A 14,002-nucleotide genomic window follows, 5' to 3' on the forward strand; every position below is an offset into this window, starting at 1 on the left:
AACAGCAAGATGTGATGGCCATGCGCCGGCTCCGCTCTGTCCAGGAAGGCTGATCAGAAGAGCTGGAGCAGTGGGTACCTTTGGCTTCTGGCTGTGCAGGACCTGGGGTGAGGGTGAACAAGAGTCCACAGGCCATAGCTCCTCTCACGGCGGCCCTCTCTAAGGAATGCTCAGCTCCTAGGTCTCTGGATTAGTTCCTTCAACCCTGCTGTTGGTCCAGGTCCTACCCTATATTCCACTCACATCTCTTGAAGTTGTCCCTTTATCAAAACACCCAAAATTACTTGGGTTGAGTGTGCCATGTGACTGATTAAGGCCATTTATTCAAGAATTAATATTTCTACTTTGTTGCATTTCATCTGTTTTATGACATTTTATTCCATCTATTTTAATGGCACAGTTGGTGTATTTTACAGCACACCTGTTTGCAGGTGTTTCACTCCTGGTGGATCAGATCACTCCCATTTCTCTACAAAACAGAGCTGGGGGTGTGGCCTCTGCTGGGTCAACGAGGGAAGTGAGGCTCACAAAGTCTTTTGTAACTGTTCTGCTATAGGTGTGGAACAGAGTGATCACAACATGCCCCTTCACCTCTACTTCCAGGTTCTTCCCCAAACTGAATTGTAGGCTAGTGATGGCAGGTCTCTGGTCCTCTGGATGCCAGTACGGGCACATCCAGGAAAGGTAACACTAAGCAATTGTGACAGTCCTGCAGACTGAGTCCAGACTCATCTTTCTAATGCAGCTCTCTGGAACCCCAGGTGATGGGCCTCAGAATTGTTGCACAGGTGTGTCCTCCCTGCTACAATCTATTGGGCATTTCAAATTATAAGCTGGCCATCTCCTTCACAGAGGGAACGCCCAAGGTTTCCACGGACATGAATCCTCTGGGATCCAAGACAATGCCACATCTTTCTTTGGAGAGAAAATTGTGCATTCAGGGATTGTTTTACGATTACTGTATGTTTACAATGAGCAGGGGGTACTTAACAGTTTCGCTGAGAAGTCTTCTGTCACTAACGAGGAAAGAGAGGAAGTAAGGAAGGTTGGCTAGCAGCAGCTCCTAGAAGGACTTTAGTAGGGGATGATCTAGAGTACTTAAAAGAATGTTTTAGTTATAGTTTGAATATGAAATGTTCCTGGCTTTGGGAAAGTAACTAGATCTTGAGAGATCTGACTTAATGAGTGGTTTAATCCACTGATGGATTCAGAATTTGAATAAACTTACTGGTAGTAAAACTGGAAGATGGGTCCTGATAGGAGGAAGTAAGTGTCTGCAAGCATGGCTTTGAGACCACAGATTGCTGGGCTCCTTATTACTTCCTGGTCTGCTTCCTATCTGCCACATGGTCCAACCATCAAGTCCTGCCCCACCATAGTCATAGAATTGATGGAGCTAAGGAGTATGGTCAGAAACCTCTGAAACTGAGCACCAACATAAATCTTTCCTTATTTTAATTCATTTGGTCACAATAATGAAATAGGTAAATAACACAGAAAACAGATCCTAGAGAAAATGTGATTGTTGCTATGACTAACCATGTGTAGTTCAGAAGAATTTGAACTGATTTCTGGGAAGAATTTGGAATTTGCAGAAGAAGACTAGTAAAAGCTAGAATGCTGTAAATCTTAATGAGTAATTTTGGTGAGAACTCAAAAGGCCAAAATGGAATGTGAAGAGTAAAGGCTCACCACATAGAGTCCTTGGAAATACGGATTCCATCTGGAATTGGACTAGAGACCATACATGTTACATTCTGGCAAAGGCTGTGGCTACATTTTGTCTGTGCCCTGAGACTTTGTGTGAAGTTTAATGTGATGGACTAATCTGGAGGAAAAAAATCTCAAGGAAGTTTAGCATTCATCCTATGGCATGGTGGTTACTGGCTTCTTTTAGCTAGAAATTTAGCTAAAATTCTCACTTTTTGCCAGTGAGAGATGGGAGCAAAAAGCAGAGCAGAAAGATCTGAAAACCCTGCCATTTGGTCAGAAAGCTGGTGCAAAGTTGAGGTAAGGAAGACGGAGTTTCTGAAGAGATCATAAAAATAAGTGAAATGTCACCAAAAGAAGACAAACACTTTACATCAGGACAACAGGAAAAATATACTGATGGCATCTCAGGGATTGGCCAGAACTCACAACAGCAAAGGTGAGAAAAAGTGAGCTATGTGAAAATTCTTCCTTAGAGAAAAAAGTACCCTGCCTATACTGGGACACTTAAGAATTTGTTTCCCTGGGATATATGTAACCATGTTCAATTGCTGGGCACTCAGAGGCCAATGAGGCCAGGGCACAAGAAGGCCTGGCTACCACAAGGACAGCTAGTAGTGGCCCTTGATATCATCCATATATGTGATGCTGGTTTTACAAGCATAAGAATGCCAGAGTTATGAGTCATAGAGAAATCCATCCAGATGTCAAAAGAAAGGCCCGAGAGGCCAGGCAATTTGTGACAGAGTCAGGGTCCCTCCTTGTAGGCCCTGAGAGGATGAAGCCAACAATGCAAAGGAGACCGTAGAAAGTTAGAGGTGGCAGAAACATGGAACACGTGCCAAGAAAAAGTACAGACAATGAGTAAAAGCAGTCCATCCTGTCACAAGGCCTACGGGACTTCCACACAGCATTTCCTCAATCCAGCTTGTCTCCCAAACTTGCTTTTATCACTGTTCATAGAAAATGTGTGCTGAGCAACCTGCTCTACAGAACAGTCTGGTGAAATTATGACAAGATTTATAATTATGCTGCCATCTTTATTTCCTTTGGAGGACATATGGTCTTTCATGCCTAGAACCCAGGCAGTCTTTGACTTTTGCAAACCTGAGTCTCAGCAGCTCACACTCTGTAGCCTTCACCTATGTCACATTATGCTCAGACACAGAGAGAGGGGCTGGTGGTGCCCTAGGCAGCAATGAAGCACCACTCCCCAGCTAGAGGGGATGGGAAGGCAGGTTGGGAGAGACTTTACCCCATAGTTTCTCTTCTGCTGCCTCCTCCTTTTATGATGCTACCCCTTGCTCCAGCACCCCCTTCACGCCAGTAGCAGCTAGACAGGGCTCCTGCTTCCTAGGATGCTGGGAGAAGAGCAATGGAGTTGGATGGAGAGAAAGGAAAGTGGCTTCCCAGCAGCTGGCTCTGTCGTGGTAGCTTGCCCTGACATTCTCCATGTGGGAGAAACACAGTTTCCCCCACCCCACGCCCAATGGAAAAGACAGCAGTACAAATCAGTACTAGGGCTATTCATAATGGAAGCTCTCTGGTGATGGGTTTCATTACTAACCCCATTCACATACCCTGGGCCCTCATGAAGGTTAAAGCTTGGGAGTCAGACACACCTGGATTCAGAGCCATACCTGTCTCTTTCTTGCTTGAGTTTGGTCAATGTTCTTGAAGTCTTTCATTTCCTTGGTTCTAAAAATAAGGATACAATTGTAGCATTTGTGCCTTCAACATAAGACAAAGATGAAATCAAAGAGTCCAGCAAGGTGAAAAGCCCATTACTAGCACACAGTAAATGCTTTATCGGTGTTAACAATGCTGCTGCTGCTGGTAGTGGTGATAATGATGGTGATGGTAATGATGGTAATGATGGTGATGGTGATGGTGATGGTGATGATCGTGATGGTGATGGTGGTGGTGGCAGTGGTGTTCTTACTACACATTTCAGTGAGTCAGGGAACTGTGAGCAGAAGACACTGCCTTACTTCTTGGATGGGAAGGACAGGTGGCTCAAGGATTTGCTGTGTTCTTGCTCTCTGGCGCCTCTCCAGGCCTGCCCTTGTTACTGCATCTGCTTGGGGGACATCCTCCCCTAAAAGAGGGGCACTGAAACACAGGTGCAAAGACCCTCACCCTAAAAAAATGCTGCTTCTTGAGTTAAACAGAACTTGGAGACCAGTGCGGGGGAGGGAGAAGAGATCTTTAGAAGGAACAGTTGTAGCCACCTCAAACGCTTCCTGGCAACCTTAGGGTCTCACTGAGGAGGACACTGGGGAGGAGAAGATGCACACTGTGGTTTGTCGAAGGCCGCCTGGGCCAGAGAAAGTAAATGAGGAAAGTACGTGAGGCCTGCCAAGGGAAAACACGGAAGAATGTGAACTCTCAGGTGGGCTCAGAGCGACCCTCTCCCCGCCTCAGAAAGGCAAAACGCCAAGTCATGAGGAATGCTGGTGTTTCTTCTTGTTTCCCCCTTGTTTAGGCTCCAAATATCCCTTCTTAATTGTGAATCTCCAGGTTTCCCCTCCCAGGAGGAGATTAAATGCTGGGAAGTGCTCTCCTAAGTCCAGCCACAGCTACCTTCATTTTCGAGCATTGTTCTGAGACCCGCTCAGCCCAGTGCCCTGATCTCCTGCTTGCAGGCTCGTCTACATCACTGACCCTTGCCTTTATAAACACCATCCGTAGGTATTAATCCCTTTGACTGAGACATGGCTTTTTCTTTCCTTTTCTTCTACTCCTGCCCCAGCCCTTTTCTTTCTGAAAGTAAACCGATGGTTCAAAATACCCCTGGCATTTACTTATTATAGTTTAGTAAGCATGGTACTCTTATAGGCATTATGTCAATTATTAGAAAAAAAATCAGAGATAGGTGCCCGAGGGTGCCCCCCACTCAAATAGCAGCATCAAAATGATGGGGAAATACGTTATACTTACAAAGTTTCTGCCTCCTTCTTGACCTCGTGGTCACTATGAAACACGCTACGTGAGTTTCAGAACTCTCCTGCTAATCAAATTTCCCCTATGGCCCTTCTCCTCCATCGAACAGACTATTGGGGCCTATGGCCGCTTCAACAAGGATGCAACCTTAGGTTAGGGATGATGGCTACATTAGTGAAAAAAGATAAATGGAAGTCTGGCCTTGCCCCCGTGGAATTCACTTCCACAAGGAGAGAATTATGGGGTGGTTAGTGCCACTGGAAACAAACAGGATGACCTGGAAAGAGCTTCCCGGGATGAGATGGTCAGAGAATGCTTCCAGGAGGAGGCAATGGTTCATCTAGAGGTAATGAATGAGCAAACATAGTCATGTGAGCAACAAGAGGCCCAACAGGGCAGGGCTTGGGCAAAGGCCTTGGAACTAGAAAGTGCTTGGCCCTTCCAGAAATGGAATGCCAGTGTCAGTGGAATTGATCAGTGAGGAGGAGAGGAGTTCAGGTGGAACCAAAAAGAGAGGGGGATAAAAGGAGACAGACAGACAGACAGACAGACACAAAAGGAAGCCATACAGGGCCTCCAGGGACACATGACCGGTTCCAACCAAAGCAGACTAGGACTCCTGACCATTGATCCATCTCCTCGAGACTTCTACTATCTGCCCGCAGACTCCACCCTCTGGAATGAACTTTGGGTACAAATGATCTTGTCTAGCTTCTTAGACCTTCCAGGACCAAGAAGCTGTCCCTCAATCCAGAGGCCAAACAGCCGGTGGACAGTTGGAAGTCCACACACTCAGGAAAACTGACCTTGTCTTTGTGCAGTGGAACGGCTGTGGTAGCCTTGCACAACCCACAAGAACAGCAGGAAAGCTTCCCCCACGCCAGCACAGAGAGCTGCAGAGACAGCCAGGACTCAGGGAACAAAAGACAGCCCGGTGAGATGGGCTGCCACTCCATGGCCACTTTCTCCTGCAAAATGCTAATCCTCACTTAGCAAGAGGTTGAGCACCTGGTGGCGGCGGATGCAGCACTATGACTAGTCATATCCGAGGTAGAACGCACAAAAGCTGGGGGATCCTCTAAAATGAAGGGCAAGCGAGTCCTGTCCACTTTTCCCATGAGACATTTATTAAGTCCCAAAATGATGTCAGGTGAGAAAAGGCTAGGAAGTGCCTTTCCCTAGCTGTTTTGTTGTTTTAGCAGTCTCAAGGCTTGAACGGCCACTGAGCCAAGCTTCCATATAGAAACTTGTTGAAAATCAGATTGCTGTCCTGGAATGCTAAGGGGATAAGGCTTAAAATCCAGGACACACAGGAGAAAGGAGGCCTAGTGGAGTTATGACACTGCGGAGCTATTAGCCACCAATGGTGTGAGGAGAGCTAATTCTCTGAGAGACAGGGTTATAGCCACTGGCTTCTACCTCATCTGCCACAAAATGCAAATGGCCCATTCGAAACTTCTTCCCATTTTTAGACATGTCTGGCATTTGATCTGAAATTCTAGACATGTCCTGTAACAACTGGAACTAAATCATCAAAATCCAAAAGAAAAATTGAGAGAGAGAGACAGAGACAGAGACAGAGAGACAGAGACAGGGACAGAGACAGAGAGAGAAACAATCCCGTGGATAATCCTGATGCTAAAAGTTAAGTACTTTAAAAATAATATTTCCAGGAATGTTCAAGAAAACATGGAAGAAACAGTTGGAGACATAGAGAACTTATAGTGGCACCTTTAAAAAAAATTACACGGGGCTGGGAAGGTGGCTCAGTGGTAGAGCGCTAGCCTTGAGCTGAAGAACTGAGGGATAGTGCCCATGCCCAGAGTTCAGGCCCCACAACCGGACCCCCCCCAAAAAAAATTACACGTAAACTATAAAACTGAAAACATATAGGATATAAAAGTAAGAAGTCATCAGATAGTTTTAAGGACAGATTCAACACAGCAGAAGAGAAGATGAACAAATGTGAAGACATGTCAATAGAAAATATTTAGATAGAAGATAAAATGTAAATAGAGCTCTGAAAACAGTTCCTAGGAAGCCAGCTACAGAGGACCTTAGCTGTTTTCCTTATAACCTTTCCCTTATCGTTGTTGTGATGATTACGACGTTGTTTTAACCATACCAACTCTCAAACTACCACCTAATCCATGCCTCTAGTTTAGCTATTTTGCTGGTTATTTTGGAGATGGAGACTCATAGACTTATCTGTCCAGACAGTTTTCCAACCATGATCCTCCAGATCTCAGCCTCCTGAGTAACTAGGATTACAGGAATGAGCCATTGGTTGTTCTTTTATGTTGCTTACCTGTGAAGTACCTCAACAAATAAAAAGCCCCCTTTGCTAGCTACACTCACCTGCAATCAAAGCCAAGTCCTTCCTTAACTTTGTACCAAATTCCAGTGAATAGCAGGTTTGAAACTTTTGCTGAACTATAAAAATGAAGAATTTCTCTGCTAGCCAGGCGCAGGTGGCTCTTGCCTGTAATATTAGCTACTCAGGAGGCTGAGATCTGAGGATCGAGGTTCAAAGCCAGCCTGGGCAGGAAAGTCTGTGAAACTCTAATCTCCAATAAACCACTAGAAAACCAGAAGTGGCACTGTGGCTCAAGTGGTAGAGCACTCGCCTTGAGCTGAAGAGCTGAGGGACAGCGCCCAGGCCCAGAGATCAAGCCCCACGACCAACAACAACAACAAAAAAGAATTTCTCTGCTGACAAAGCCTCACTCCTACACTGGCGGACGCTTACTTACGGAGCTTACTGCCAAAATTAGGAAGGACATTGGGACCTGCTGAAACGAAGGTAAGGTCAGTACTGAATAATCCCACAGACCACTGGTATAACCTTCACGACCAATACCTTCTTGTTAAAATCGAATGACTCTTTTCTCCTCTACTGAAAAGGGTGTTTGTTTAAAAAAAGATAGACTTAATTTCCTAAAATCTATCCAATTGGAGGGAGAGTCTGACAGGTTTGATATTACCTTTTTGGCAAACTGGATAAACCTTTAACACTTGGTACACAGTCCTGCTTTGCACCAGGGACCGCTCTACAAATCCCTCAAACCATTGTTCCCCAGGCTGAGCTGCAGGCCTAGCGCCCCACGGAGGAAGCAGAAAGCGCTGGCCAAGTGCTCTGCGGATGATGTACCAAGTTAGAGTTTAATCACTGCACTGGCACCCTTGTCTGAGAAGCTCTGGAGTTTTCAACAGTATCCCATTCCTGTTACGGTAGTATACAACTATGGCAAGAACAAGCTGTCCAGGTTGCCCAGAAAACCTGCGGCTTGCAATACAGTTTTTAAAATGGGAGTCTCCTTCTTTCTTCAGTGGTGTATATGTTTTTTCCTATAAACAAAGCCTCACATTAATAATCAATTTAGTGGAAGAGAGCGCAGTCTTTTCAATAAAAGGTGCTGGAGCTACTGGATACCATGGGAAAAAATGAAATCGGAGCCTACATCATACCACATCCAGGCATAGCCCATTTCATTTCACTTCAATCTGCTTCACAGATACTAGCCTTCGTACTTTTTTCTTAATTGAAGGTTTTGAGGTAACCCTGTATCGGGCAACTCTATCAGTACCATTTTTTTTAACAGCTTGACTGATTATTAGCATTTTTTACATTTTAAGGCATAATATGTTGCACATTTATTGCATAGAAAATATATGTAAACATATTTTTATGTGAACATGTGATACAATTATTCACTTTATTGTGGTGGTCTGATGCCAAACCTGTAAGGTCCCTGTGGTACAACTGTGGAGAGGAGTGAAAAGGCCAAACTGTAGGAGCTAAAACCCACTCAACTCTTATTAGAGGAAATAAGGGAGAACACGGATATAAATGTTCATGATCATTTATTAGACAATGATTTTATAGACAACACCATCAACAAGGATGGGTAAATTGGATTTCATCAAAACTAAAAATGTTTTCCTGTGTGTGTGTGTGTGTGTGTGTGTGTGTGTGTGTGTGTGTGTGTGTGTGTATATGTGTGTGCGTGTGTGTATGTATATGTGTGTGCATGTATTATGTGTATGTGCATTGTGTGTGTGTGTGTGTGTGTGTGTGTGTGTGTGTGTGTGTGTGTGTGTGTGTGTGTGTGCTGGGGCTTGAACTTAGGACCTGGGCACTGTCCCTGAGCCTTTTTGCTCAAGATAGTACTTGAACTACAATCTACTTATGGCTTGTTTTTGTTTGTTTTGATTTTGTTTTGTATTTTTCATTTTGTGATTATGGGGAGAACTCACAGACTTTCCTTCCCAGGCTGGGTTCAAGCTGTGATCCTCTGATTTCCTGAATAGCTATGATCATAGGCATGAGCCACTGGCACCTGGCTATATTTGTCTTTTAATACAAAACATTGTCAAGAAAGTAGTAAGTCAACTCACAAAACATGACAATGTGTTTGCAAATAATACTTCTGAGAAAGCAGATATACTTAGAAAACATAAAAAATGCTTGGTGAGCGCTAATGGCTCACACCTGTAATCCTAACTACTTAAAGGGTTGAGATCAGAAGACTAGAGCTCAAAGCCAACCTGGGTGAACAAATCCACATAACTCTTCTCCCTAAGTAACCAGCAAAAAGCAAGAAGTGAAGGTGTGGCTTAACTGGTAGAGCACCAGCAGTTAGTCAGCTGCAAACCGCCAACTATTCTGAGGTTAAGTCCCAGTACTAGAAACAACAACAACCAAAAAAACAAAAAAAAAAAAACAAAAAACCTCCTATAAAAGAAACTACTCAATTCAATTTAATAGTAAAGGCAAAAGATCTAAATAGATATTTCTCCAAGGAAGATGCAAAAATATCCAATAAATATGTGGTAAGATGCTAACATCATGTAGTATTTTGAAACACAAATCAGTAAGATCACTTCATACCAACAAGAGGGATTATAATCAGAAAGACAAAATAGAACATTATTGAGAGTATGGCGACACCAGAATCCTCATACATCATGGAAGGGAAGATAAAAAGGTTCAGCCACTGGAAAGTGGTCTGGCAGAACCTCAGAAGGTTAGATATAGAGTTACCGTATGACCTAGCAATTCTATTCATACACACATACACACACTTATTTAACAGAAGTGAAAAGATGTCTTCACAAAAACTTGTACATTAATATTCTCATCCATATTATTCGTAATAGTTAAAAATGAAAACAACCCAAATTCTATCAAGTAATAGATTAGCCCCTTGCGTTGCTATGATAAATACCTAAGAGAAATGATTTAAAGGAGAAAAGATTTTGGCTTATGGTTTCAGGTCCATGGTCAGCTGACCTATGGCTGAATGAAAGACAACTCCAGGGAAAGAGCTTTCTTCAAAGAACTGAAGCACTAGCCAGGGACTGGTGGCTCACGTCTGTAACCCTAGCTACTCAGGAGGCTGAGATCTGAGGATCATGGTTCAAAGCCAGCCTGGGGAAGTAAAGTCTTGAGAGTCATCTCCAATTAATAACTAGAAAACCAAAAGGGGCCTTATGGCTCAAAGTGGTAGAGTGCTAACTTTGAGCAAAAGAGCTCAGTGACAGGGCCTGGGCCCTAAGTTCAAGCCCCATGACCAACAAAACAAAACAAAACAGAATTGAAGCACTGACATCTGGAAGGGGAAGCAGATCCACTGTGGCCCCCAAACAGCCTCAGTCTCCTGTGTGGACTACGCATCCCGACTCCCACCTCCCCTTGGAGGTGTACCGTTCGGCGGCCCCTCCCTGTGCCCCCCCCACCCCGCCCCATCTGTGTTGCGGGTTTCACACACTCCTTGCCTTTGAAACCGGTCCATTTGTGATGACCTATTCATTCCATCATTAGACAACAATCTAGGAATCTGGCTCAATTACCAGCTTCATCCATGGTCCCAGTGGCCTTATCTCATTCACCATTTTCTCCTCAGAACTTATCCCTGTGTCTGGCATGAAGGAGAAGCTTAGGTATTTGTTGAGTGAATGGATGATAGGCACACAAACGTCAGAAACCACGAGCTAACAGTCTACAGAAGAACTTGCCCAAGGGTGTGATGGCCTATCCTGAAGGCAGCCGCCCCCTCCCTGCCACTGAGCTGGTCAAGCACAGAGGCCATGCAGGGGGCTTAATCAAACACCAAACAGATGATCAGTTGGGATTGCATCCCTTTCTGTGTTAAAGTCTCACAGGTTGTTCAAGCACCCTGGGAAAAATCCCAGAAACCAGAGATGAAAAGTCATTAAATCCATTATAATTTCTCTATCAAGTGATAACGAACTATAGTCTTTTCCTGTTGCATGTTAGCTCTTTGTCATTTCATTATGCAAACCACAATTAGTGAGTGCTTGACTCTGCACATCTCTCAACACGTAATCCTCGCTCACATGAATTGGATGCTTAATTTGTGCCAGGCACTAAAGTGCTTCACATGTATTTGAATCTCCAAAAACCTGAGGAGGAGGAGGAGAAGGATAGTTGGTATTTGCATTTTACACACAGAGGAGCTGGGAGCTGAAGAAATCAAGTAGCTCATAGACCTGTGAGCAGCAGCTTTGGATTTCAGAGCCCAGCAAGGGTACTGTAGATGTTTGTTGAATGAATCATTGAATGAATGAATGAATGAATGAATGTCACTGGGGGAAACAAGGCTTCTGTCATCTAGCTGTCATCTTATGTGTCATCCTATATTCACTCAGAACTTCACAGGCCACAGCATCCCAAGGCTTCACATGGGGTCTTTTACATTTGTTTTAGTTTCTTTTCATGTTTTTTTTTATTGTAAAGATACTGTACAGAGGGGTTACTGTTACATGAGTAATAGTACATTACCTATCGAGCTGGGTCTTTTAATAATAGCATAAGGACCATGTTTTGGCTCTTATTCCTCCCAGTAATGAAGAAGTCTTTTCAAAGAAGCGCCTCAAACACCTCTTTGGACAAGACTCTCCATTGTCTCCCAAGGTCTGGGATGAAGTCACCCATAGGGCCATTGACAGGACACTCATTTTCCTGGCACACATGCCTCGCACTTCGGGCTGCCTGCCTCTCATCCTTGCTGTGGCTGCTGTGCGGCTGTGTCTGCTTGTTGGCCCAGGAGGAGCCACCTCTCCTGCTGGTACAGATGCTGCCAGCGCTGGGGCCACAGCCGCCATACAAGTGCCACTGACACTGTCGGTGCTGGGCTCACGGCTGCGGCGGCGCCAGGTGCTGTGGAAGTATGGTGGTTGCTGGTGTCCCGTTCAGTTGGCAGACAGATGGGGCACAGATGAGTAACAAGACACCATGAAGTATCCAGGGGGACACAGATCCCAAGACCCCTACAGATACCCAAATCTACAGACGATTCAGCCCCTTACGTGAAATGGCACAGTACTTGTACAGAATCTACACATGTCCTATAGACTTTAAATCATTACCTCTAGCATACTTAGAATGCCTTGTACATTATAAATGGCATGTAAATAGTTCTCCTACCATCTTGCATATGGAAAAGGGCAAAGATGGAAAGAGGGGGCCTGCTCAGTACAGATGCAACGATTTTCCCCAAAGATTTTCCAGCCAGGCTTGGGTGAATCCCTGGATGTGGATTTCGAGGACTGAAAGGGTCAACTGTACTCAAACTTATCCCTCTCCTCCAAATTAGGCTCACTGAACTATCTTGGGATTTTCAAGAAAGAGATCACTTTGTACCTAAGGCAAACTGATTTCTTTTACTTTTTCTTTTTTTTCTTTGTCAGTTGTGGGGCTGTTCTGAACATCTGGGCCTGGGTGCTGTCCCTCAGCTCTTCAGCTAAAGGCTAGCACTCTACCCCTTGAGCTACAGCACCACTTCTGGTTTTCTGGTGGTTTATTGGAAATAAGAGTCTCACAGACTTTGCTGCCTGGACTGGCCTTGAAGAACAATCCTCAGATCTCAGCCTCCTGAGTAGCTAGGATTACAGGCATGAGCCACCGGTGCTGAGCTCAAACTGATTTCTGAAAGCTCACCTTACTCTCAAGATACCTGTGCTTCCTGCAGGGGCGATGGCAGAGACTATGGGAGTCGCTGCTTCTGCCCACCTTCTTTCTCTCGGATACCTGAAGTTGATCTTTTATGTTTCTTTATTCTGCTACTCAAAAGCTCATAGCCATATTTGCTGCCCACCATTGGAGGTTCCACAAGACCTCATGGCATGCATTTATAAATTAATCTTACCTACAACTTGCCTGTTTTTTCCTTTCAGGACTATTTTCCAACAAAACTATTTTGTTTTAAAATAATGTTGTAAACATATATATATATATATATATGTGTGTGTGTGTGTGTGTGTATATATATATATATATATATATGAAAAAGTCCCTTTATAGAAATGACAGGAAGTTATACAAGTAAAAGGAAACAAAGTGAAGAGCTAGATTAAGAACGTTATGGATAGCCAGGCACTGGTGGCTTTCGCCAGTAATCCTATCTACCCAAGAGGCTAAGATCTGAGGATCACGGTTCAAAGCCAGCCTGGGTAGGAAAGTCTGTGAGATTCTTATCTACAATTAACCACTAAAAAACCAGAAGTATAGTGGGAGACACTAGCTTTGAGCAAAAGAGCTTGGAGACAACATCTAGACCCAAGTTCAAGCCCCATTTCTGAAAAGAAAAAAAAAAAAGAGCTCTTCAGCTTTTGTTCGCCATCGTGGTTACTGTACCTTCCAGAGCTTCCCATCATGTCTTCTCACAAGACTTTCAGAATCAAGCGGTTTCTGGCCAAGAAACAAAAGCAAAATCGCCCCATTCCCTAGTGGATTCGGATGAAAACTGGTAACAAAATCAGGTACAACTCCAAGAGAAGACACTGGAGGAGAACCAAGCTGGGTCTGTAAGGAATTGCTTCAGATGCCCACACATTTATGCTCTACCATGAACCAGTCAAGCTGAAACGTCAGTACTGCCTGGACTGACAGTTGGGCATTTTTTTAATTGATTTTTCTTTGGTTATTTTAATAATGGGCACAGTAATAAACATTACATTTGAAAAAGAAGAAGAAGAAGAATTATATAGCAGTCTAACAAAAATTCCATTTCCAGACTTGGTGTGTTTCATTAGGAATCTGTGTGTGTGTGTGTGTGTGTGTGTGTGTGTGTGTGTGTGTGTGTGTGCGTGTATGTGTGTGTGTACTGGTACAAGTACTTGAATTCAGGGCCTCAGCACTGTCTCTCAGCTTTTTTGCTCAAAGCTAGTGTTCTACCACTCGACCTAGCTCTACTCTCAGCTTTGTGGTGGCTAGTTAGAGACAAAAGTCTCATGGACTCTCCTTCCCAGGCTGGCTTTGAATGGTGATCCTTAGATCTCATCCTGCTGAGTAGCAAGGATTACAGGTGTGAGCCACCAGGTAGAC

The 14,002-nt window shown here is 44.2% G+C and overlaps 1 pseudogene; it reads left to right on the forward strand.

Moving 5' to 3' along the window:
- The first annotated feature begins 244 nt into the window (after positions 1 to 244).
- Positions 245 to 13,623, forward strand: LOC105986671 (annotated as a pseudogene).
- The last annotated feature ends 379 nt before the right edge of the window (positions 13,624 to 14,002 follow it).

This window comes from Dipodomys ordii, unplaced genomic scaffold, assembly GCF_000151885.1.
Source record: "Dipodomys ordii isolate 6190 unplaced genomic scaffold, Dord_2.0 Scaffold36, whole genome shotgun sequence".
Taxonomy (NCBI): domain Eukaryota; kingdom Metazoa; phylum Chordata; class Mammalia; order Rodentia; family Heteromyidae; genus Dipodomys; species Dipodomys ordii.